General features: G+C 43.9%; 1 protein-coding gene and 1 long non-coding RNA gene across 7 annotated transcripts in view; one reads left to right on the top strand and one right to left on the bottom strand.

Annotated features, from left to right (window-relative positions):
- Positions 1 to 1,488, bottom strand: part of RALGAPB (Ral GTPase activating protein non-catalytic subunit beta) — a 2,501,232-nt gene extending 2,499,744 nt beyond the window's left edge. For all 6 annotated transcript variants that reach the window (XM_069652125.1, XM_069652127.1, XM_069652128.1 and 3 more), the window contains exon 1: positions 1,418 to 1,488. The gene's annotated coding sequence lies outside the window, so the exon portion shown is untranslated. The remainder of the gene's footprint in view (positions 1 to 1,417) is intronic.
- A 47-nt stretch (positions 1,489 to 1,535) lies between these two features.
- LOC138581073 (uncharacterized) lies at positions 1,536 to 26,396 on the top strand. Its single transcript, XR_011304417.1, has 4 exons — positions 1,536 to 1,638; positions 17,474 to 17,575; positions 22,127 to 22,300; positions 22,465 to 26,396. It is a non-coding gene; the product is annotated as an uncharacterized lncRNA (long non-coding RNA).
- Positions 26,397 to 27,355: the final 959 nt, after the last annotated feature.

The raw sequence follows: 27,355 nt of genomic DNA, 5'->3' as shown, positions 1-27,355 counted from the left end.
AGGAAAGAGAAATGCGCCCTTTTATGCCCCCACCGCAAGTGGCGCGAAAGTTCAGAGAGCCTCCGACTTCCGTAACGTTACGCAAGTACTATTCGACTGCAAGTCAGCAGCTGCCGCTATTGTGCTGCAGCTTCTCTCAGTGTTGCCAACTTAGCGACTTTGTCGCTATATTTAGCGACAAAGTGCAGGTCCCTAGCGACTTTCTCCATAGAAAGCGACTAGCGACTAATCTAGCTACTTTCTCCCGAGTCGCATTGGTTTGAAGACGTACACTTTTTTCTATTGGTTTGGAGACTTGCACGTTTCCAAACCAATAGAAAAGGGTGTACGTCTCCAAAACAATAGGAGTACCTCCAATCAATGCCCCCGTCCTTGCAGCCAGGCTCCCACACAACAAGTGAAGTCGTGTCACTGAGGCCACGTCCTGCGAGCGGCACGAGAATGCAGCGAGATTTGTCCCCAATGGAACGCTGTATTATCGGGCTAGGAAGTCAACACGATTTCAAAGATCGTTCTGCAAAACTGTAGAGATAAACATTCATGTATGTAGTGTATGTGCTTCAAGCTGACGGTAGCAGCAGCAGCTATTTTATCATCAATTCATTTACGCATTTTGGGGTTCAAACAAATCATTATCAATGTCAGAAAAATGCATTTAGAATTGATACCTTCTATGTGAATTAATGATAGGTCCACGTAGGGTTGCCAGTGACTCTATACAGCAGCCAAGTTTCCCACTGCATGCTGGGAATTGTAGGCCCACATCATTGGTCCTCTCTCCTACGTCCTTTGCACAGCTTGCAAAGGCAATTATGCAAATTAGGCAATGATGTCATTTAGCGACTTTTAGCTACTTTTAGGACAGCCTCTAGCTACTTTCCGGACTGAGGAGTTGGCAACACTGGCTTCTCTCCCCACAGCAATAGCGCCCCACACCAAGGGACATTTTGCCCTCAAGGGACCGGGGCAATTGCACACCCTGGGGCAATTGCGCCCCGGGCAGCCTCCCGCTTCGCCCTGGTCAAGAAACAGGTCTGATTACTATATATGTAATCACTTACACCAGAGCAGGGTCTGTGTAGAAGCTGCACAGCAGTTACTACGTCTGCGAGCCTTCCAGAGCCTTAACTGTACCATAAAAAATCTTCGGAGCAGCTATTGCGTCTACAATACCAACAACAAAAGGCTGCCCTGTGTAATTTCAAAACCAGATGTTTAGAAAGTCACGTACTTACAATGTTTAATTTCAACATGCGATAAGTACAATACAACGAATTACAGCTTCAACGTGCATTTCCTGAGGTTGCAAAAGGGCTCCTCTTAACAATATAACAAAGGGGTGAGAACGTCTAAGAGAATGGATGCTAAAAGAAATTCATATAAAATTCACTACAAGAGCTGGATCGCATGCACTCACCTGATGATGCCTGGAATCAGGACATGACGTTTCGTAAAGGGTAGCGTCTAGTTCCCATTCGAGAAACGGACGCTAGCAACGCTCTGCCCTTACGTCTTCACGTGATCTGCATCACGTGCTCTGCAACGCTCACTTCGTCATCTTTTGGTTGCACAAGCGGGACTCAGAGGAAAGGCAATGTAGTATCGTTGTAGTTATTTGGTGCTTCAGTTTGGTTTATGGTAAGTCTTATCATGTTGATTGTTACTTGAATGCAGATCGGGGGAAGGTTGTATTTCTGTGTATGTGTATAATGTGCATCAGGGATGAGGCAATATTGGGGGAGGGGTATTTCTGTGTATTTTGGGTGGGGGTTGTAATGTGCATCAGGGGTGAGATTTACAAAAATACGGGCGGATTGTTCTTTTTTTGTGTTTTCTCATGTAGGGGGGAAACGTGTTTTATGGAGTTGGGCGGCAGAGAAGGTTTATTCGGTTTTGACATGTTCTTTTGAATATTTGATGTACTTTTCTCAGTTCACTGATTTGTTGTACATCATTGTGTTCTTATTTAAAAAATGTTTAAACTGGTAAAGAGAGGCCTTAATTATCAATCAAACATTTAAAGTCCCTATGAGACTAGGGTGGCCAACTTTTTGATAGTCTTTTGCAGGACACTTGCCCACAAGGCAGTGATGTCACAATGTCATTCACTTTGGCCCGCCCCTTTTTGTAATTTAAATTTGTTAATGGCTCTTAACAACTGGCTTCATTGAAATGCAAATAGTTTGTCCTCAGGAAGTGATGGTCACGTTTTTTAACTGCAAACATGACCATCAAGACCCCAGGAACAAAGCATTAGCATTTGAAAGAAGCCAGGTGTCAGAGTGTTACAGCTCGACCTGCAGGTTCAAAAGGAGTCAAGGCTGCAGAGCCGCCTGGAGAAAGAAAGTAGCAGGCGGCAGCACCACCTTGCTGTGTACATGGCCATTTCAGTTTGCAGAGCGGCTGTGCTGGAGGCAGACAACCTGCGTCCCACACAGACACTCTGCAAACTTGGGGAGATAGTCCCCAATTACAGGACAATGCCGCAAAAAACGGGACAGTTAGCCACACTATGCGACCTGATAGCATGGTGCATTTGTTTAAAAGTTTGCTGATAGTTTATAAAATGCCTTTACGGCATCATGACGTCTTTCACGTATTTCTTTTTAAGTCGTCGGGACATTTTCATGCCGAATGTCTATACGTGCTTAGGAAGATAATCGTGGCGGAAGGACCATGACGTGTATTGGCAGGTATTTTTTCTTGTGTATTTATAAGGCGATTGTACATCTTGGAGGTTTTTCAAAGCGCCCGGTGTATTTAGGTGCAGTGGGTTTGTTTTTCCTATTTTGGTTCCAGTAACAGCAGATCTTTGTGTGTCTTCTTGGCTGGTATTATCCCCATCCCGGCTCCCTCTGCCCCCAAACAGAAGTGTTGTGGCTGTGTGGTGCATGCAGAGGGAATTTCAGTGCAGATGTTTTTTCCAAATGCGGCTGCCAACAGCAAGTCTGATTATACGCCATCTTTCTTCACCCTTATCGGCCCAACACAGCTTTCACTGTTCACACATCAGTGCGTTCAGCTAGTTGGAAATTAAGCCCCATGTCGATCCATTTTTTTGCAAAAGAGAAAAAGGATCTAATCAATGGTAACAAATGATCGTAAGTTTGGAAACTTTACAGTGCACAACAATTTTGAATACAACAAGCTCTTTGATCTGTTGACTCTCTTCCTGCTTATCGAGTTATAGTGTGAATCCCTGTTGATGGTACTCTGCCATCCTAACATTTCCCTCTTTAAGTTTTGGGTCGTAAAGAAAGCCAATTGCTCTAATCCTCACATGTGTAAGAAAGCCAGAATGGATTATCTTCCATAAAGTTTCAGAAGTTAGATCCCTAATAGAGCTCCATGGCATACAAAGTGTTTAAGACACTGGTCAGTCAATGTGACACACTCTGTCAAAAGATGTCTCCATGTTTCTTCTTGATCCACTCTGTTACAAAAGCAACAAAAATTCTCTAAGTACTTAATAATTTTCCGCCAGGCCTGCAGCTCTCTATTAGGCTACAGATTGAGTCTCAGGCGCATGAAGTCATTTCTATGCATTTGAGATGGTGATTTTCAACAAATAATGCTGCAGCTTGCTGTATTTTTTTATTGCAAATAGTTCGGCATCAAAGTCCCGATAACGGTTACCCTTTTTTCTCTGGTATTAATCCAATCTCTTTGGAAGAGTTTGGCTTTAACCTTCATCGGATTCTGTAGAAGAAACAGTAGAGGGACATCTGCAAGGGCATAAATAACCATATTGCGCCATTTAGTAATACATTTATCGTTAGATGAAAAAACATAATCTGACAGTAAGCACCGTGCAGGTTTGAATGGCTAGTAAACACTTCCTAAAAAGTACCACGAGCTGCCAGATATACCGAGTGTGCAGGGAAATCAAGCCAAGTTTGTTGAGTATCATTGCTACTGGAGTAGATGGGAGGGGTAACTGTAAAATTCCATGCCAGTATTTCCCATCAAGGTTAGACCAAGTCTTCTCCGGTAGAATCGGTTTGGTTTCTGATGTGTATAGAAGAATCAGTGTTACCTTCTGAGAGTAGTATGTTATGGCTGGAGCGATGGTAAATTTGCCATATTTGGCTTATATGATTTTAGCTTGATGGAGGTTATTACCTTGTCTTGTAATATCTCTCTATACAGTTCTACTCCTCTCTGACTAGCTATTATTGTGCCTAAATAGGTGTAATGTTGCACGTTTTTCAATCGCGTCACCTTGAGAGCCCAAATTAGATGTTTTTTAATTGGATTACACTGCATAATCTTTGTCTTGTATAAGTTTATCGTTAAAAGATCTTCTTCAGCATAAGTTGCTAAAGCATCCAAAGCTCTTTGGAGACCTTTAGGCGTTTTCGAAATTAAGACTAGATCGTCTGCGTACATTAGAAATGACACAGGCTTGTTGTCCAATTTGCAGGGATCAGTGATGATGTTCAAAAAAGCTCTTCCCACATCTGAGATGAAAAAGTTAGAGGGCTGAGGCTAGGGTGCAACCCTGCCTCGGGCCTCTGTGTGTCATTATTGGTACAGATCATATACCATCCGATGTTAGTCTCACCTGTATGATGTTCTCTTTATGTAATCTTTTATGAGGGAAACGATATAGGACGGACACCCTTGTTGAATCAGTTTCTGGAATAAAAACTCTCTTGAAATCGAGTCGAATGCAGCTCGCAAATCGACAACAAGGATTGGTTTAAAGAGTCATGATATGCGATGATTCAGGGGAGTGTTGGTAGGTTCACACTAGTACCGATGCATGGAATGAATCCAGTTTGGAATGGGTCCCTCTTGAAATCTGAGTTCCATCTGTTGAAGTCCCTCGAGAGAAATTTGGAAAGCAATTTATCTGGCGCATCTAAAAGCGCAATCGGTCTGTAGTTGCTAGGAGAGGATTGATCGCCTTTCTTAAAGATGGGAACTATTACTGACGAACGCCATGATACAGGATTTTTGACCAGAGGATGGAATTCTGTTTAAACATAAGATTGCATAACCCGTCCAGGCCATGAGCCTGTGAATTAACTTTGGTAATGTAAAATAAAATATCTTCCTCTAGAATCTGTAATCCCTCGTAGTCAGATAACTCTGAGACAGTGTCATCTTTGTTGCACGGTGGTCTCGCATACACGTTTGTAAAGTATGACACCCTATCGTTCTCGTTTACACTGTTCAGTTGCGCTGGCTTTTGTGCTGTGTGGTTGGCAATATTAATCGAGGCCCATATTTGGCCAGTCTTTTTCTGAGAAATATGGCGCAACATTGTCTCCCCATCAGATTGTAACAGATGCATTGGATGTGAACGTACCAATTTTTATATTGACAGTTGAGTGCTCTTATGACTCTGCCTTTGTCAAAGCCGTTCGAAGCAGCAACAACCCTCCTGCTTGCGCAACAAGGATTATTTTCGTCTGAACCAAAGCATCAAAATCATGTCTAGGTTTGTAGTAGATGTTAGTTTTCATTTGGAATCCCGTTATAAATGAAGAAAGGATGTATAGACTCCTTTTGGCTGCTGTGCCATCTAAGTAACTGCTCTCTATATTGTTGTTAAATGATGTTAAATCGTGGGTGTACCAAGTGAAGCGTGGTCTAGCATTGTTGACTATCATGGGTTGCTGAAATCTCAGGGGGCAACAGTTGCATATTTAAGTCACCGATAAGTATAGAATTGGTTATTCCAGTTGTCTCAAGGATGGTATTCAGTTAGTTCTCTAGATCAAAAAAGAATCCGTCAGTTATGCCCCTCGGGTTACGATACATGTTGACAACAGCAATCACACCTCCCGGGTATGTTATTTTTTTCCCAAAAGTAGATACAAGTTGGGTGCTGCCCAGAATATGTGCCAATCCTTATGGTTTTTGATAGCAATTACAAGGCCTGAAGACAGTCTACCACGGGCAGATGACTTGGCTGCATGTAACAAGATATTCCCATATCGGTTTTTCAACTAGCCAAGTTTCTTGCAGTACTATAATGTTGTGGACTTATAATGCACTGGCCCCAACAGGTGAGGGAACCCACAGGTATTCCAACTAATTAAGGTGTGAGCCAGTCTGCGGCAGTCCTGCAACCAGACCACATCATTGTGTGAGGAAGTTCGTTTTTGTTTTCTTAATCCCCAGAACACCGCGGAGCGGTGAGCGGAGCTGCGAGCCGAGGTGTGAGCCAGTCTGCGGCAGTCCGCTGCAGACGCGCAGTAAGCTTAAAATGGAACCGGAGGTGCGGCCCGAAGCACGACCGCTGCTGATGATTCCAGTATCGGAGTTGGAGCCGACAGGAGAGGACGAGGCTTTGCTGTTCTCCGACATCATCATCATCATCCCGGAAAGAGAACCAGCAGCATCAGCAGAGCCCGCGAGGGATGTTCCAGCAATGACTCTGAAACAGCCGAGAGGTAAGCCGTCATTGAGGACTCAGTTGAAACCCCAGAAACTCTCACAGACGGGTTTACCTGCATTATGGGCGCCGTTGCTACCGATGAGACAAACGGCAAAGGAGTATCCACCAGACGACAACCTACAGCCTCCGGATCCGGTGGACCTCTCAGACCTCGTGTGGCGATCCGGGGGGGTCAATCGAGTCCACCGAGAAGTCCGCTCGGAAAAAGCACTCACAGACGAGCGGCTTGCCAACGAGGCCGAAGAGATGAATCTGGTGACGGACGTGAGGACCCAGAATGAAGCAACAGACGAGTTAGACAACACGCCCGTCCGGCCCACCTGCGCCGCAGCTAGGGGCCCGCATACCGTCTTGACGACGAGGGGTGAGGAGGCAGTGGCTATCGGAGGATGGCCAGCATCGGCACCTTTGCGGGGCTCGAGCGGGGGGGCGAGATCGGAGCAGAGGGGTAGACGGAGCTTCGATAACTCCGGAGGGGAAATTTCCTGGAAAAACTACAACAAAGGAACAAAACCTCCATCTGGAGCCAACGTGGGAAGATCCAAAGGGACCCGAAGAACAGAGGCCCCCATGCCAAAAGACTGGTGAAATCATAATAAACAAATCAGACCTTATGCAGAAAACACTAAACGTTGAAGCGATGATCCACTCCACATATAAAGAGCAGATTTTTGACCAAAGTAAATCTAACAGGTCAAAGAAGAGACAACTGGATAGAAGAACTCCAAAAGTCAATAAGAGATTGGTAGAGATAAGCTTCGCCGAATCACTCTCAGAAAGTGATGAAGTTTTTTCAGAGAGTGAAACAACAGGCGCAAATAATAGACAAACTGACCAGGAAGACTCAACTAAAGAAACGGATTATGAACAAGTAAAAACAAGTTGTAACCAACTAAAAAAGAAAAAAGTGAAATCGAAGAAAAATCAGACCCCGCGAAAGAAGACTATATCTCGTAAATAAGAAGATTTTGAAAAACCAAAATCAGAGAAGTAGAGTGGAAGGAAATGCGATAAAAATAAAAAGACTCTCAACCACAAAGCTCCCGGCACCGCTACTATCCTGTCCTTTAAAAACCTTCTTTACGCAACAGTACAAACGAAAATTAACAGTGGATTCGGAGTTATCAGACGCAGAGATGTTAGAAGTGTTGCAAGAAGCTATGCCAGGGTCGAAAGTAAGAAAAACAGTGGAAACCTCCACAAAGGTCGGAGGGTTGGAAAAACAATCAAACATCATAGAAAGTGTAACAAATAGAAATAGGAACAAAAGTGAAATTGGGGCCACTACTAAGGGTGACACACAAACTCAGCTCAGAATACCAGAGTCTCCAGGTATAGAGATCCAGTTGGACCCAGAAAACAATTCCCGGGATGCAAATAATACGAAAAAAATAGCTGCAGAAGGTAACAACGGAGGGCAGCCAGAGGTGATCAGAGAACGTCGTATCCAAAGCCAGCCTGTGAAGGAAAATCAAAATCTATCCCAAATAAGCAAAGAAAAAGATATACGGCTAGCGTGGACGCAACCCCATCTGACTGCAGGCCTCCAAATCGCCCCAGAGATTGAAACAAGCAGCGAGGACATAAAACGAGACCGGAGAGCAACCAGGCAGGGCCAACAAGTAACAGATCAGGCTAATATCTCCCAAATGGACTGCCTGGGTCCTCAAATTCTGGAGACGCCAAAAAAAACAGAAAAAACACAGTCATCACAAAAAAATCGACGATTAAGCGACATTGCCATGGCTATTCATAAAGACTCTGCAACTAAAAAACCGGACATGACTACAATCATGTCGGCAATGTCCATTGTTTTAACACCATTTTGCAAGTTATCTGAAGCACTAAAAGAAGAAATCCAGGATAATACAGCAATTCTCTCCAATATGATAGCAAAAATGGCTCATGTAGAAAGCTATATAACAGCAGTAGAAGCACAGAAAAGCATTCAAGAGATCCTGTGGGAGAATAAAATAGAGACTCTAGAAAGGAAAATCGAACTTCTGGAGAAACAAAAAAATAATCCGGAAACATCACAACATTTAAAAGGGGGCAAGCACGTGGCAGACAAATTCAAAAAATCAGACTATGAGTTGAACGGTCTGGAGGTCATCATAGAGAAGAGCTCAGTAAATCCACCATCGACCCAAAATAAATCAGCAACACCGAGAGCTTCACATACATTCTCCGGGGAAGCTAGAGTAAAACCACCACATTTGGTTCAAAGTGCAAATAAAACAGAGATGAAGAAAGACGAGATCCAAACTCTCGACGTCCAGTCCTCCCCGAAATCTTCAGATCGGAGATCACCTAGGACGGCGGACGAGTTCATTTTAGATTCATCATTGATGAACATATCACAACATGACAAACCTATTCAAACTAGCACGATTACACAGGTGTTAACCGATGCCCCAATAGACAATATAAGGAAGGGAAAAAAAAACATCATAGAAGAAAAAAGACCTCTGAGTAACGACGAAGAAAAGTGGGTGCTAGTGGAGCGAAGGGAAAAATCGCCCGAAAAAAGAGACGCCAACAATTTTAACACTAACAGCCAGAAAGACAACAAAGCAACACCACAAAAAGCGAGGCTAAGAAGCAGAAGTAGCCCGAGAAAACAAGTACCCGTGAGGGGAAATGGGAAAATGAAATTAGTAGAAAGAGGCAAAACCCGATTGTTTAAACTTGAGCAACAGGTCATTAAAGAAGACAATTTAATTCTAAATCGGCCAACGGTTCTGCAGATCCTGAAAAAATCTAAAACTCTTAGGGGCCTCAGAACAAATGACCTAGATTTGGTCGAACCGTACCACAGGGGTAAGACAGCAAAAGCATTTTTACATGTAAAAGCTGAGAGTATAACGCATCTGGATGAATCAGCGTTTGAAGAGTTGAAAGATATGGGTTTCCATTTGAGAGAGCTAACATACTCGCAGCAGGAGGAGCGAAGCAGAAACCCAATAAAAATCAACGAACAGAGCACACATTACCATTCAAAAACTGAAATGTTGTATTCGCATAATCGATGGAACGAAAAGAGGGACAACAAGTACGTGCGTGAAGATCCAAAATATAGTCGAAGAAATGTCCCACTGAATCGGGAGGGGGCCTCAAAGTGGGGAACCACCAAATCACGTCTGAGTAGCCATCAAGAAAGCAGGTGTGACCCACAGGAACGGAGACATAGTAATAGAAGCAGAGAAAATGAGAAATCACCACAACAAACCAGGCATTCCAGAGGAGAAGCTATGCTACAAAAGACTTCAGCTAAAATACAGGAATCAAGATCGCCGAGAGGACTGTGGGACTGGTTTACATTTACCTGGTCAAAGAAATCCCAAAAATAGCAACAAACAGGGCGGAACCTTGAGACATCGGTATCGGCTTCATCCGTAGAGGAACGGCCCGATAAAAACCATTACAAGGTAGGCTCATGGAACACCAGAGGGCATAACCACTTAACAATACCGGGGGATGTAAATTTGGGCATATTTGATATAGTATGCCTTCAAGAGACGTGGCTACTTGAGAAACCCACGTTGGATGGATTCTGCGTAGAAACCTCGGCAGCAATCAGAGGTCCTTTAGGAAGACCATCGTCTGGTTTGCTCACAGCCATTAAAAACGGCTTAGGACTGGAACCTCCAAAGAAATGGAGAGAAGCATACGACATGCTGGTGACCCTTTCCACATGGTCTCCCCCCATGGGAAAGGGTAATGGCGCCACAAGAAATACCCTAGCAATTATAAATTGCTATTGGAACCCGCAGCGGACGACAACAAAGGCTTTCTGTGCAATAATGAGCGCAACTATTGATCAGCTGTATGAAGACTTTGACGATATCGAGATCATTGTATGTGGCGATTTAAACGCCATTTGCAATGAAGAAACAGAGAAAACAGGGACGACCGCAACACAAAAACGGGGAAAAGCATGGATGAAAGTAACAAGCTCCAGAAATTTACAAAATATAGCGACTCTCTTCCCAAACCAACTGAATATCCCGACCTGGGAAAGGGGAGCGTCAAAAGCTACCCTAGACTACATTTTCGTATCATCCGGATTGGCAGCAAACATAGTGAGCTTCAAAGTGCTGAAAACAAACAACAGTGACCATAACTTACTCACTTGTAAGTGGAATGGTCGGAGACCAACGAAATTGGTACACAAAGCCACACTGGAAACAAATGTGCAACAAACCCGTCTACGCATAACGGAAACAAACATCCAACAAATAAAATTAGCCTGGGATGAAAAAGTAACAGCAAATCAACAAGCAAAAATACTTGAGAAACCGGACTATTTACCTCTCCTTGTACCATACCAGAAACCAATAGTAGCCATAAAGAAGGCCGTACCACAGCCCGCCCATGCATACAATAAAGAATTGGTAGAACAAAGGAAACTTGGGCGGCAATTAAAAAGAAAGGCAAAAAAAACAAATCGGGTACAAGACTGGTTAAACTGGAAACTAGAAGTAAAAAGATATACTTCTTGGAGAAAACAAGCAAAAGCGACACAATATCAGTTGGATGCAGAAGAAATGATGAAAAAATTGATTACCAACAAATCTAGCGACTTCTGGTCCTTAATTAAAAAAAGCAACGTATCATATAATCTAATACCAACTAATGCCGTATCAGAGGCAAAATGGATGGAGTACATTTCAAAGGAATTTGAGGAACCTCAGAACTTGACAAAAGCCCTGAAACCGGCAACAAACACGTCCTGGGTGTCGATAGCCAATGTGTCAGACATTGAAAAAAAAATAAGAAGTCTGAAAACATCCAGAGCACCCGGCCCGGACGGATTGACAAACACCATCCTAAAAGAATTCCCAAAAGACTGGGCAAAAGTGATTGGAAAGATTTTCGAGACCTGTGAACAATCGCATCAAATTCCAGAGACTTGGTTAAAAGCGGTTATCGTCCCGATCTATAAAAAAGGTAATCGGGAGGACCCCGCTAATTATAGACCGATTGCTTTATTAGACATTTTAGGAAAAATCTTTTCCTCCCTCATCTTGGACCATCTGAGGATATGGGAAAGGTCATCAAAATCCAAAGACATATTACAAACAGGCTTCCAGAAAAACGGAACGATAGCAATCAACATCTTGATAATAAACATCTTTAAAGCAAAAATCAAAGAAGGAGCACCAAAAATATATCTGGCCTTTGTGGACATGTCAAAAGCGTTCGACAAAGTGGACAGAAATATGCTATGGGAAAAATTGAATAGGTGGGGATGCCCAAGATCATTGCTGGATCCACTAATTGCCCTGCACTCAAATACAACGGTAAGAGTGAAATTAAACCAACAGGGAATTCTCTCAGAGGAAATTCAAGTAAAAAGAGGCGTAAAACAAGGTTGTCCGCTTGCGCCCGCACTCTTCATCGCCTTCCTGGGAGATTTGCAATATTCGGAAAATGAGATCAGAACGTTCCCTCCTAAACTAGGGAAAACTACTATTCCCCGTCTCCTATACGCGGACGACGTGATTCTCATCGACCAGACCAAAGTGGGTTTACAACGGAAATTAACAAACCTGAAAAAATATACAGATGAAAACCTCCTGGAGATAAACAAAAACAAAACAAAAATCATGACCCTGGAGAAACATCGAAAGAATCCAACAACAACGGAGTCATGGTATTTGGATGACACACAAATTGAAAAAGTAAAAAACATCAGATATTTAGGGTTTGAATTAGACAATACTACAACAGACAAAGCTATGCAAACAGAACTCTGGGACAAAGTGAAGAGCCTGATAGCGCAAATGAGAACAATAGACAAGAAATTTGGCAAATTCACTCTAACTCCGGCAATTAACTTCTATAAAATGAAAGTAGTGCCCTCGCTGACAAGCGGAATGGAAGCCTCTCTTTGTATTCCGGAGAACATATGGAATAAAATAGAAGGTATGGTTTGGAGATCGGTTTTGGGACTGCCCAAATCAACTGCAATTGCGGCCATTAGAAGGGAACTTGGACTAACTTCTCTGGCCTCGATAGTCGATGTCAGTGCAATGATGTTATTTAGAAAAATCATTCTGGCAGACTCCCTCCCAATCTATGCTGTAGTCAAAGAAGAAATGATAAACGGAAATTGCATGGTATTCAAAAAGTGGGCTGAAATCAGAAAAGAAAGATTGTCGCTAATAATGTGCACAGAAACAGACTTAAAAGAAAATCCCGATAAAATCAAGCGGAAACTGCAGGAAATGGACTGGATCAGAACCGTAGAGGTAGCAGCAGACAACAAATTGTTACAACATCTTCCGCCTACGTTCAATAAACTAAAGGTACCTATAAAATATGTCAGTAAATTCCCAGAAAAGGAAAAAAGAAAGTTGTTTATGAAAGCGAGACTAAATATACTTCACACAAAACAAATACTCGCCATCCGAGGTATGGTGGAAAATCAAGTATGTAGGTTATGCAAAAACGTGGACACTGTGGAAACAATCAGGCACCTAGTTTTAATCTGCCCACATACTAAACAGGACAGAACTACTTATCTATCGCCGCTGATTACAAATCCTTGGATGTTCGAAGAGGATAACATATGGAACAGACTAATCTCAGGTGAAGCAACGCGGTGGACCATGGCCATGGCAAACCTAATTGGATTGGCTTTCAAACAGATAAACAAAATTGTCCCCATTGAAGCTGCTTCTTCATTACCAGCCTAAGGAACTCCTGGACAAGTGTATTTGAAATGCATCTACTGTTTGCAGAAGATGTCATCAGTACCAGCCTAAGGAACCCCTGGACAACTGTATTTGAAACCCATCTACTGTTTGCAGAAGATGTATTTTGATCTGTTGAAAGCCAATTTTTCAGAGAATCCCGGAGGGTTAAATGTGTAGACCTTTGATAAAATTACAGGTTTTGGCCTGAAATATAAATCAAATAAATAAATTAAATAAAAAAAAATTAAGGAAATGGCACATTTGTCATTCTTCTCCGTTTATTATAAGTTTGGGCCATAAGTTCTCCCATACAACACCTTTTGTGTGTCATGATTAATGTTGTTTGATTTCGCATGTTGTGCAGCAGTTGTTTGTCTTTCTAATGAGGAGGAATTCGGTTTACTTGCTAATCTTTGCTCGCCATTGGTATCCATGATGACAGGATCTTGTGCCAGGACCAACCCAAGGGCAAAGGTTTCCACACGCGCTTGCTAGGGGGCATTTAGCACTATATTCGATTGTAGCCATATCCTCACAAATGATAGGTTGTTTTCATTAACGAATTCAACCTGTTCGATGTCTGATGTGATGTCCTGTAGGCTGCTCACCTCTTCACATGTGGCCAAGAGGCTCGTTCTATTCATTGCATAAGGTGTGAAAGGTACCGGACGTCATTTTAGAATGAGCCGACGAAATTTGTCCCAGTTTTTTTTTTAGTGTTAGTTGCAGTGCATCCCACAACCCGCATAATAGTTATCTTGACTATCTAAATCGGCCTTTCGCCATTTATTTTTGTTGGTTTTACTTCAGCGTCATGTTGCAACTTTTGCACATGCCTGCTATCGGTCATGTTTGCTTCAGCAAGAGATTGCTTGGTTGTGACGTTATGTCTTAAATAGTTTAACTGCCTTGGCAATGTGCTCTTCAATATATATGTTCACTAACTGAGGTTTGCACTATTTTACTCAAAGTATGTGTTGTTTCAATATCAGATGTGAGTTTGTTTGACTTCACAATCTTGTTCCCTTGATGTAATGTTGTTCGATTACCCTTGGATGCCTCAACAATACTGGTAACTTCACACCCTCGCGCCACCAAAGAATCGCTCATTGACGCTCCCAGTCTCCCACCATTACTTAATGTAGAAGTACCGCCGGCCTCTATAATCTTCCCCCACTTCTTGGTGGTATGACTGTAAATCTGTATCCAAAGCTTTGTGAGTTTCGGGCAGACTCTGTGGCTTCTCACCTATGTGGTGAGGCAGAGGCTTCGAGCGAGTGTCATCATTTATTATTTGCACTTGCTGCTTAGCTGTTACTGAATCTAGACTAGCTTGCTGCAATAGTGCATATTGCTTAATCATTCTCTCAATTTGTGCTCGGATATCAGGCAGGTTTAGATGTTGATCTTCACCTTGTTTTTGTGGAAAAGTGAGTTTCTACTGGAATTATCTGTGGAATATCAGTGGCCACCTTGATTTTAGCCTGTAATAGAGGGATAGTAGCTAAGTCATTTAAGGGAGGGTAGAGATACGACATCATTACTAACTCTTGTTCTAGTAGCTTGTTGTTTCTTTGTCACCAATCGACTTAGAGAATCAGATTTATTTTTAGGAGCTAATCTCTTGATTAACTGCTTGATATTAGCTCAAACTCTGAGTGGCAACCCCTTTCGGTTTTTAGATTTCTTAGTATGATTAGCAACTATTGCATATTTGACTTTAGAACAACTGAAGTACTTGATATTTTCAAGTTGTTTTGCATGCCTGATTTTAAGGAGTAACACAAATTGAACATGCAATCAAGAATCCGATTTGGATACTCCTTAGGCTCACAATGTCAGGCGTTAATGTCTTATTGTTTACACCTCCGAGTTGTGGAAAGGGGGGGGGGAACACTCAAGTGATGTGAGGCTTGCACAGAGATTAAACGGGTACTTCCTCAACGTGACATGCAATGCAAGGCTCAATCCTAGGCATCACCTCGCCAAATCAAGCAGTCTTGGGCTCACGACTGCTCAAGCAGCTAATGCCGCGCAGTCGCGCCGCGTGTGGACTCTTCCGTTTAACAGGTTAAGTCCAATCCAGTTGCAAGCGACTGCTCAAAGAGCATTAGCTCTGCAGTTAGTCGATTCTTAAAACAGCAAACGTTCCAGAGTTCAAACGTCCAGTATTTAGATCAATTTTACAGTTCGAGGCGGTGCGGGCAGTTAAGATGTTGTAGGGACGTTTCTCCTCAATGCTCACCACTTCATGACAAATCGTATGTACAAGTCTTACCAGATTTTAGTCAATAACGCCTGCTCTCCGGTCGCAGGGCACAGGACACGAGACCCACTGCGAGCGCTCCGGGCATGCGCAATGTTTTTGAAGGCAGACTTGACTTTTCCAATGTAATAGAAAGAGAACTGCACTAACTCCAACAATACACAGTGGAATTCCAATTTGGCACGGAGCAACAAAAAGCAGGAACTCGTTCCAATTCTCCAACAAGACACACTGCGAGCACACCGCTCCATTTTTCCCACAGCCGCATGCTTGCTTATTTTTCTGCACAGGCACATGCAGGCTTGGATACCTCTGGGGCTGCCGAGCCCTCCTGCGCTGGGGAGGATGTTTGTGCCACCGCCGGACCAGGGGACGAGTGCGGCAGCAGCCCGCGGCTCTTGAGGAAGAGCAGCGGGTGGGGCTGAAGTTCCCTTGGCATGATTTCTGTAACTTTACTGCCTTTACGAAGGGTCTGATTTGAAGATTGCTGGGTATGTGCCTAACTTTACTGCTCAGTGCTGCCTGTGCTTTGAGCTGCACTTGCCAGAATCTCTCTGTACCACAAGCTGTCTTTCTTAGTTTCCAAACGAACAACCTTGCCCCCTGCTCCCCTACCCCCCGGCATTTCTTCCACGGTCTGGCTGTTTAGGACAGAGTTCAAAATTTCCCTGAGTTGTCTTACTGACTAGGTGCCTGCATGTTCATGTATTCAGTGAAAATGCAGACTCCTATGTAGTCTTACCAGCAAGATAACCATTGGGTATTTCGCCTTAAAATTAGCCATACTGTAGGCAGAGGTCTTACATTTGTGGGGCATGTGATCCAGGATGGTGAGAAAGGAGAAAATACTTTTTGTTTGCCTCACTTAACTATGCATGGCGAGCCACTGCCCCTCTTTCCCACCACCCCCCAATGCCCAGTCAGTGCGACATGGCCACGAAACAAAGAGGAAATAAACGCAGCCTGGACGTGAGCTTTCCTGCATTTTGGTGGTGTCCATGCTGTGTTGTTGCTTCCTGCTGGTGCTGCCAGGGATGCTGGTTCTCGGCTCAGCCCCCCACCACATTTGGACGGGGTGCCGGGGAGCAAGCGGTTCGGGCCTTTGCCGGTCCCTCTGCTTCCCTCTCCCCCTTTGGACCCACAAAGGCAAATGCATGGGGAGAAGAGGCGAGCAGGTGGGCCGGATCACTGCAATGCAGTGCCCCCATCTTGGGGTGGGGGGGGAGACCACGAGGGAAAGGAGACGAGCGGGTATGGAAGCATGCATTGCCAGTGTTGTATGATATCTGCCTCCCCCACGATAGCGGGCTTCAGCAATCTGCCGTGGGGGAACTGGATATCATACAACACCGGCCCCCTCTAATTATATTTTCCATATATAACGTCTCAGCAACAGCCTGTCAATCTGCTGAGCTACCCCTGTAGCCATCTACTATAGAGCGATGCATCCCTTGATGTACTAAAATCACTGCATTAACACCAGTACTTTGGGTGCACCGCTGCCATAGAAGTGATTTTAAAGTGGAATTTAATCGTCCTGCTGTGGGTGCGAGGCCTTCGCCTGCATGGGGCACCATATGTTGCACAGAAGCCAGGGGCCCTCGTGTCTGGCATGTCAGCCGTGGCGGTCTGCTGCTACGTCAGCACACCGAACTGCAGTAAAAGCTACATGGCTATTACTCTTTGTTTCCGAAAGTTATCTCTGTGAGTTAAGAACTACTGTGTCGGATTCTATGTAAGATCTCTAGATGAATGATTGGAATGCCAGCAGGCTGGACTTCTCAACTGTTCTAGCCAGAAATAGAAAGGGTAAACTATGCTGTTGCTCTTTCTCTTGCTCTATTACTTTTTTCTGTCTCTGTGACTCAGTATGAGTTACGTGTTCAGGTATGTGCTCTGACTGCTCTGTTCTCTCTGCCAGCTGGGGTGGACTGGCCTATAGGGAACTTTGGAGATTTCTTGGTAGGACCCTGTACCCTAGGTCCTTTTTGTGTGCGGGGGAGGATGTGTGCCGACTGGCAGTGTAGTGCGCAAATATTGGTACAATCAATCTGGTATGTCTATAATATTTTTTTTATTGTACTTTTTCAATTTCAGGAACACAAATTGGCTCTATCATCCCATCTTGGACAGCAAAGTCCTCAGCAGCAATGGTACCATACAAAAGAATCCTGACATCTGTAGTAGGATTTGCCGACGGTAAGAATGCCTTTTTTTTAAAAAACTACTGCATTTTGCTGTGGATGATGGTGGGGCAATTTTAAAGGTATAGTTAGGAGTCAGTCAGGGATTTCAAAACTATTTTTGAGTCTCTTCCTTTCTCATGTCCAGTTTGGGGCGGTACTGAAAGTTCACGTCTCATGTAGGAGTTGCATTTACAGTGCACTGTGTACTTTCTCCAGGTTTCACCGCGTTCTGTCCTGCGTGCTAGCTAATGCCTAACACCCAAGAGCTGGTTTTAACCCCTGCTCATCTAATCTTAATTTGAAGTCTCAGGTAGACCCTTGAAACCATGGCTAACTGTTTTCATGGCAGCATCAGTGTGTCAACCTAACCACCTGTGTCCCAGCAAGAAAAATCTAGTGAAGCACTTGACCCATTCATGAAGGTAAGGATTTATTTTCCCTATGTACCGTTGGTTGAGTAGAAGTGCTGAAAGTTTATATCGGCAATATGCATCCAGGTGTAGGTTTTGCCGCCAATCTGTGGCCTAGTCCAGGACCACACTTCAAAAGAAAATTAGAGCTAGAACTTCACGATCTGAACAGGGAGTTTTCTGGCACTTGTATCAATGTGGTGTCCAACCGGTATTCCCGACCCATTTTTGCTGAGTTTATTTCCCCCAAGCTGTTCATTGTTTGCTTTGGGGACTATAAAAAAATAAATGGCCAGGCCTTTTTACGTGGTTCGTTTTAAATATTTTGCATGTGGTGTTTGCCATTAATATTTTGAAGCATTTTTAATTTTGAAACCATAAAATGCTTTTTAAAAACTGACTTAAAGTGGGGGGTTGGCAATGTTTTCACAGGTTGAGGCTCCTTTTTTAGAAGGATCGTTGGTACTAAGTGAAACAATCTTTTTCACTGTACCGATTTTGGGGGGGGGGGGTTGTGCGTTTTAGAAAGACTGCTCCATGACCGCAGACAGGGGTCTTTCTAAATCGAAATATCATGCTTGTCAAACCACTGCCCCACATGAGTGCGCGCAGGGGCTGACAGGTGCTGTTAGCCCCAGCGGAGTCGTTGCAGCGGGCAGAGGTGAGTTTTGGACTGTGTGTGGGTAGGGTACGTATGTTGGTGGGGAAATTGGGGGTTAACCCCCTCCCTTATTTTGTAAACCAATTCAGGGCACAGCAGCTGCAGTGTGTTGGTATTTACATGGATGGTGCTTCTTCAATGTGTGCTGCTAGAGCTCGGTTAAAAGCAATAGCTCCACATATATTGTGGACACCCTACGTGATCACCCGGGAATCTTTGCTTGTGCGCAATATGGGGAACGGACTCTCGTGGGTGTTTACTTCTGTTGTAAAATTGTACATTTTATTAAGATGCACTGCACAAGAGCCGTCTTTGCCACATTATGTACAGAAATTGGAGCTGAACGTGATGCTTTGTTGTTTCACACAGAGGTAAAGAGGTACGGTGGTTCTCCAGGGGGAACGGTTTTAAATCTCATTTAGGAAGTCTGGAATAAAGTGAGACACTTTCTCCTGGGTTTAGACTAGACGAAAGAAGAGCTCCTGTGATTCACACTGGCTTGTACTGTTCGCTTACTGTATGGCGACCTCTTTGAAAAGCTACATTTTCTAAACCTCTCCCTGCAAGGCACAGAAAAGAAACAACATAATTGGCTATGAACGCAAAAATATCAGCATTCAAGAAGAAGCTGGTGCTTTGGAGGAGGAGGGTTGATGTCTGCATTCTGATGCGTTTCCGTTAATAGCAGATGCTCTTGAGGAGACAGAGTATGATCTTTCATGTGTTGCTGAACTAATAGGAAACCGCCTCAGAATCAGTCTCAAAAGTACTTTCCAGAGGACAATTGTAGCATCAATAGTGGTTCAGCCTTTCCTAGCAGACGTGGGGAAACAAATATCCAGCGCTGTTTTTAGTCCTGTCCTCCAGCAAAAAATTTGGAATGCTGTGTTTACAATTATTTGCCCTCTAATCTAAGTTGAGTTATTGCAAGCAATGATTTTGAGAGAATTTGGTGTTTGGCACCCACACCTCTATTTGTAGTACCATTCTACACCAGCGGGCGATAACCATTCGCAACCAGTGAACATTTTGGAGTCCGTGTGTATAGGGGGGCCCAAGCAAGGAACTTTTTTTTTTTTTTCTTTTTCTCTTCTTCTTTCTCTTATGGGGGCTCGGGGTAAAAAAAACACCTCTGTAGAGTGACTATCTGATCAATAACTTGTGTTTAAAAGACAAAAAACCTAATTGCTATCTTGCTGGCAACGCTATATGTTAAATATTTTGATTGCTAGTTTGGAAGAGCCTTTAGACCCTCCTCGGTCCCAGGACAGTGCACGTGTGGGCTTGAAAGGCAGAAGTTTAATGTACTAAACAAACCTTTTCAAAATCCCTGGTTGCTTTTTTTTAAGTAGTCCATTATCAACGTGCTTGCTGTGCCTGATGTCGCTATGTGTACGGTACATATACAACTCATACACATGACCACACCTTCAGTGGGTACGAGCAAAATCACTCCATTGCTTTTCTGTGAAGGAAAGAGTTCTTTGGGCCCATTGATACTCAAGATTTGACTTGGTCGTCTTGTCGCATAGCCCCTTTGAGGATGTCTATTGTATATAAAAGGCAAAGAGCTTATAATTTTCAATAAGTTGCCCAGACAGCTGCATGCCGGTGCACAGACGCCCACTGGCATAGTTTTCCCTTGTGTGGGGATTGTTGATGTGTAGGTCGTGGGAAGCGTGTTACTTTCGCAACATATTTATTGCTTAATTCTGAAGCAGGGTGCCAAGTGGCAGAGTTTTGTTTGGCTGGATGAAGGCCGGCTAGTTGGTGTGTGGCAGACTGGTTGAGCCGCTGTGTGGTACAGGGGCGTGCTGCAAACTCCGCCAGGTGTAGGCTGGGGATGATTGAAATGCCCTGATGAATGCGTTCTTTGATTCCTGCTTCTGGGCACAGGGAGCTTGGGCTTTACTTTACAAAAGCTCCAATTAAATTTGCTGTTGTGATTCTGCGCACAGAGAATGGTTGCAGATATTGGCCATCCAAGCCCTCATTAAGAAGGGTGAGAAAGGGCTTCTCTAACCCATCAGTGGACAGATTGCCTCCCATCTATTTATTTCTCTTAACAATGCTTGCAACCTGATAATTGCTTTCACTTAAGCCATTGAACACCAGCCAAAGGAGAGACGCAACCCTCCCCCCTGCCCCCTGGAGTTCAAGCTGGGGAAGATTGTTTACACAAATCTCAAAATGATGCACAAGTAATGTGAAAAGTGTACAGGACAGGTAGGTACTCTGTTAAGTTCAAGGTCCATGCACCCCCAAGAGATTCTGTAAAGCTGCGCCCCCTCTGCCCCCATAAAGGCAACCTGTCTGGCATTCAAAGACTATTTTGTATTGTAATCCTTTTGAATATTATTTTTTCACTAAATATATGCTACCCCTGTTTTCCCCTGCCTTTTCAGTTCACAGTAGGGCTAGTTGTGCCAGTTTTCATGCGCGGGAGACAGTGTTCTAATACCCCCCCCCCCCCATGACTCGTGCTCTACTCCATCTACATTTAGTTTGTCCAACATTTTGGGGAAATTACCACATGGTTTAATATATACAAATGTAAGTTTCAGGGACTTGGGATTAGTGCATGTTCTAGTTATACTTATATTCTCTATATAGGGGAGGTTCCCGGAGGGATTTTATTGCCCTTTCAATACAGTTTGTTTTTGCCTGTAAACTTTTTGAATGCTTGCTACGGCTAGTGATCCCTGTCAATTTCGAAAATATCTTTTTGATCTGGGGTGAATGCTTTTTATGGTGAGAGGTGTGTGTTTATTTATTTTCTTTCCCTTTTCTAATGATGGGACCAGTTAATTCTCTGTGAGAAACCATGCCTCTGCAAAATTTACCCATGGCTTGCTTTAGTTTTTTTGCAGCATTTGTCCTCTGCTATGAGCGCTGCACTGGTTCAGTTGTAATGCATAATTTATGGCACAGTAGTGATGCTTATTGGGGAGGGGGGGAGACTTCTGACCCTTCTGGAGGTTAATGCCTGGCTCATATTAGCAAAGGCCTGCCTGCTAAGGTGTTATAGTTACCTTTTGTTCCCCCCCAGTAAAGATCCCTTTCGTCATGGGTTCTGTCTCTGCATACCCTCCTATTTCTGGTCCCTAACATTTCCTGTACATGTTGCTGTCTGCAAGCTGGGACTCTCTATGGTTGATAGTTAAATTTAAGAAACTGAAACAGGTGCTTGTCTTTTAAGGGCACACACAAAATGACTGCAGAATGTTAGGTACAAGAGCTCTGCAGTTAAGAACGTATTGCCTCTCCAGAACCCCACCTCTAATTTTATTAGCGAGCAGATGCGATTAGTTAAAGACACAATGGGTGAAGTCTTGGAAGGTACCAAGCACCAAGAGACGCTCACAAATCGGGACACATCAAGCAGGAACATCCATAGCAAGCCCACTATAAATTGTTGGTTTTTGGGTACAGACCAGGTTCACAAATACTTGAGCATACTTAATTTTCCCTTTATTTTTTTTTCTTCTTTTAGGCAATAACTCAAATCATGGCACTCTTTGATTCCGACAATTCTCTGTGTATTTGTAAGGATGGGGAATGTGAGCCTATGGCAATTCCCGGTGTAAATGGCTGGAATGTTTTGATGAAAGTAGAAGAGAAATATGTGAGGAAAGGGATTTCAAGGCAGTTGTGCTTTTCTAGTCAGGTAAGCAATGTATTTTTTTGTTCTTTGTTCATCTATTTGATGTTTGGGGGGAGGTGGGTACATCTGACGTCCCTACGCGGAGGCATTCCCTTTTTCACACATACAGAGGAATGCTGCACAATGCCCACTGCTTTAATATTTTTTTTTTCTCTTTTCTCCTCTAGAGTAACTTAAAGTATAGATGCTAAACTGATTACTGTTATTGGCAAAGCCCTATGGGTGAACACCCTCACGGACCGTAGTCCAGGTCAGAATATGTGTGCAGCTAGACTGAGTTGTGGCTAGCTGCACGGGGAGAAATGGAAAGTGCCAAGGAGAGCAAAAATCGAAGGGGACAGATAGGATCTCGCTGAAGGGGAGTCACTTACCCCAGTGTACAGCTCAAGCAAAATGTTTGTTGTATTGGAAGTCACATTATGAAGTTTCAAATTGCCTTTTTCATACCCACAGCCAAGAAACTGTATTAAGAGATGGAAAACATTTGACGAAATATGAAAAACCTATTGCGATGCAGAGGGACTAATTGAGGCTTTAAAAAGTAAGGTAGAGGAGTAGCTGATGGGTGGAAACAAAAACGTATTAATAGCTGTTCACAAAAGCTGGAAAACCTAAGTCTTTTGGCAGTGATGGCTAGTGTTCTTCATTCCTTTCTCCGAACCTGTCTCTTACTTCCCCTGGATAATTGAAAGACTGAATCGGCAGATGTCTCCGTGTAATGTTGTATTTCCCAAAGATGTAACTGTGCAACAACTACAAAATATTGGACTATAAAGTAACAGTCTATTGTCTGCTACAAATGTTTTGTCCGACAGATCTAATTTCACAAGCTAAACCCTTATCACAATGTCTTTGTTACAGTATGACGGTCATGCCTGTTCGGACAGTGTAGTGACACCTAGATGTTCCCACACACCTGCGCAATCATTCAGGTTGCGGTCTTAAAAGAAAACAATGGAGTTCGAACATCCCCACAACAGAGTTTGTTTGCTACGTCAGCCCCTGCTACTAATCGACAACGTAATTGTAGCTCACGTGCTGCTCTGTGAAACTGAAGATGCAAGTGCTCTTGTGTGTAGAACTATATAGTTGATCTGGTGAATTTGGAGGTGGGTGACAAACTTGTAAATGGTACATGTTATTGTGCTATTGATTTCTGTTGGGGTCAGCTAGTGTGTTCTTGGGTGTGGTTGAACTAATTGCTAGCCGCTCGTAGTGATATTGGGTGAAGTGATCAGCAGTCTGTCAAGCAGGTAGACCTTTAATGGATTCTGTTTACACTGAAAGTGTGTACTTGAGTGCAGTGATTTGTAATTGTGGGAGTTTTGGGTGTGATGCCATGTTAGCTAGAGGTGAGACTTGAAATCGGGGAGGTTACGGGTTGGTTTGTGACATTGTGGGCTGGATTTGTAGGTTTGTGTACTAAAACGGTGGCCCTTAGTTAATGACATTGGCGTGCTCTAGCAAAGATGGAATGTAACTGCTGCAAATTCCCTTGAGGTTTTCCAGTACACTATCCGTAAGTCTAACTAGACTCACCCTATAGTAATACCACCCGTTTTACACACAAGGAATCAAAACCCTTTTCCTAAATCATTTGGAAACAACATGAAATAACTCCTCCAGAAGTTGTCTGCAATAATTGTTCACAATTACAAACCCATCTTAAAGTTGTCATGTGGGTCCTCCTGGAGTAATACAAGATCATCACTGGAATTAATCAGAACTCATTGGAGAAGTTTCTGTGATATCTCTAAAGTCATCTGATTTAAATATTTCAGTCTATACACATACTTCGGGATGGTTTCGGATGATCTCCCTAAACTAGCCATGGATGACTCGAGGATGGAAGCACTGGATTGACTGCACATGCAGAAATCGCTGCATTTGACTCGCAAAGGCTCAGTCAAACATCTAGGTGCCTAGCTCATCATGTCTCAGTCTAAACTGTACAGAAAGGAGTGGGAAACAAACCCTGCATTCAAAGGCTGGTTGAAACCACTTATTGGTGATATGTGGGCATACTGCCTGTATTGTAAGGCTGATTTCTATGCCACTAAGTGATGTCAAAAACACATGCTCAAAAGCATACTATTAAGGCAAAGCCTTACAGTCCCACCCAAATCTAGCTGCCATTTATGGTTAAAAAAACATTGACTCTGCTAAAAAGGCTATCATGGCATTGGCTATCGCTGAACACTGTTCCATGCTGGCATGTGATCATATTGGGGAAGCATGTAGAGCTGCTTTCTCAGACTCTGCTGCTGCTAACCATTTCAAAATGCACAGGACAAAGTGCACAGAAATTAATGGTGTTCTAGCACCATACGTTCTGAAAAAGCTGGTTGCGGATGTGCGTCACCAGCATTTCAGCCTCCTGCTCGATGAGTCCACAGATGTGTTTTTTAAGTACTTTGGGGGGGATGGAGGGAGGGGGGGAGGTGTATGGTATTTTAGTGACACCAGGCAGACAATTTGTGTCAACATTTCTGGGGCTTGTTGAGTTGGACGGAGGAGATTCCAGATCTATAGCCTGTGCTGTTGTGGCTTTCCTCCGTGTTCTCTCAAAAAAGAGAAACTCCTGGGGATAGGGACTCACCATGCCTCTGTTATGATGGGGATTAACAATGGAGTCCATAAAGTGCTGAAGCAGGAGTATGACCTCAAAGATCTGGTCCTTATTCGCTGTGTGTGCCACTCTCTGCAGCTTGCTGTAACTCGTGCTTCTAATGACACCATCCCCCGTAGCGTGGAGTATTTGGTACGGGAGATTTATAACTGGTTTTCAGTGTCTCCCAAGCGCAGGAAGGCCAACAAGGCCGTAAATGAGACCATAAACTGTGGGCAGATGCCTTTACAGGTAACACAGGTGTGTGCCACACGTTGGCTCGCCATTGAACCTGCAGTTTCATTCATTTTGGACCAGTGGGAGGAGCTTAGGCTGCATTTCTCAGTTACCAAGTCCAGTGAACACTGCTACATGGCTGAGATTTTATACCCCATGTACAGTGATCCGCAAAACATATATCTGACTTTTTTAAAGTCAGTGCTGGGTGAGGTACAGTTGGCCATCAAGGCTTTTGAGGGAGAGCAGGTGGATCCTCTTAAGCTACTTGACAGCTTGGTTAGTCTGATAAAGTCTGTGAGCAGCAGGGTGCTGAATCGTCTGGCAAACACTAATGTATTGAAAAGGCCAATAGATTATCTTTTTGAGTCCAAGGCAGCTGAGCTCCAGCTTGCGCCAGAGGATGAAAGCAATGTCCGAAGTGGTGTGTATCCTTCACCAGCTGCCTCACCAATGAGTTGCGGGTGCCGGACAACATTGAAGCATTGCAGTATATGTCTGTTTTCAATGTGCAGGAAACTCTGAAGCACTATAAGAGCCCTGGAGAGGTAGAAGAAATAGCCAAGCTCCTTGGCTACTCCCCTGCAGAGATAGACAAGATTGTCCAGAAGAGGCATCTCATCCACCTCAGTAAATGGAACGAGACTAAAAGCACACTGGGCTTCTGGAGTGAGATTTGGAAGTTCAGGGATGCAGCGGATATCAATCCATTTCAAGAACTTGCCATGGCTGCTGTGTCTGTGTTGTCCTTGCCACACTCGAATGCTGAAGTTGAAAGAGTTTTCAGCCAGATGAGTGTGGTAAAAACCAAACTTCAAAATCGGATGTCCTTGTGGACCCTTAACTCTGTCCTGTACATCTGATATGGACTCGTGCTGTCTGATGAGACCTGCTATCAGCACCAGATGCCCGAGTTTGGCACATCAGCTGCTTACTTGTTTAAGTCGGCTCCCTCAGTTGCTGAGCCTCCCATAGCGTGCCTTGACACAAATGATGACTATGACCCACTCTGTGTGTGTGTGTGTGTGTGGAGAAGGGCTGGAAAAAAACACAATGAACTTTGAATTAAGGTCAGACTCCCATCTATTTTCCCCTATTGCCAGTTTTTTTCTATTGTGTTTTTCTTCCATTTTACATAAAAAAAATTATGCTCATGTTTTACTGTAACTTGTTCAGGGCTCCTAACTGGGCCATTCGATTAAAAAACAAAGATAAGAAAACTAAAGTAAAAAATAAAAAACAAAGCAACTGTCAGTGTGTATTTTTGGCCCATTTTTGCCTTTTAAACATGTTTAGGATGTTTTCTTTACTCACTTTTTGCCCCTCCCACGTCATTGGTCCTCTCTCCTACAATGTCCATTACACAACATGCAAAGGCAATTATGCAAATTAGGCAATTCCATCATTTAGCTACTTCTAGCTACTTTGAGGACAGCCACTAGCTACTTTCCTGACTGAGGAGTTGGCAACGCTGCATGTGCCTCAGGCCGCGTGCACACTTAATCAGGGGTGTCTAGTTCACATCCGAGGAACTGACCATAGCAACGGCCCCACCTACTGTTCTCTTGATTTCCGACGTAGTCATTGTGATTTTCGGGAACAATTTTAGTTAGCGGGAAGGCTCTGGCTGCCGATGCAATTGCAACCGGAATCTGCGTGCCTTTGGCTTGCGGTTGCACTGGTTAACTTGGGCAATTTAACAGCTATGGCTGCTGGTGCAAGTGTAACAGGAATCTGTGCTTTTGCATTGAAGCAGTTATGGTGGGCATTTTCTTCGGGATACCGGGAACGTTTCTGCAAGACCCCTGATGGAGCTTCCGACTTAGTCTTGTCCCTCATCGTCAAGTGGGTTTGATGGGAGGGACGGGGCACGTTGGTGTGGGTCTGTGGGGAGAGATGGGGCATCCTGGTTTGGGTTGGATGAGGACAACAGTGTGGGCCTAGAGGAATGGGATGGGGACACATTGGTGTGGGTTTGATGAGAGGGACGGAGCATATTGGTGTAGGTATGGGGGCACATTGGTGTGGGTCTGGAATAGGTATTGGGAATCTGTTGTTCTGGAGGGTGCCATGGGTCATCTAGGTGTGGGATGGGGCACGTTGGTGTTGGTCTGAAGGGAGTGGATGGGAACATTGGTCTGTGCCTGGGAGAGGTGGTGGCACATTGTGGGTCTGGGTGGAGGGATAGTTAATCTAGGTATGGGTCTGGAGGG

Source organism: Ambystoma mexicanum, chromosome 3p (genome assembly GCF_040938575.1).
Source record: "Ambystoma mexicanum isolate Mex_15411 chromosome 3p, UKY_AmexF1_1, whole genome shotgun sequence".
Taxonomy (NCBI): Eukaryota; Metazoa; Chordata; class Amphibia; order Caudata; family Ambystomatidae; genus Ambystoma; species Ambystoma mexicanum.
Note: the sequence above shows the minus strand (reverse complement) of the source record. Positions and strands in the feature narration are given on the sequence as shown.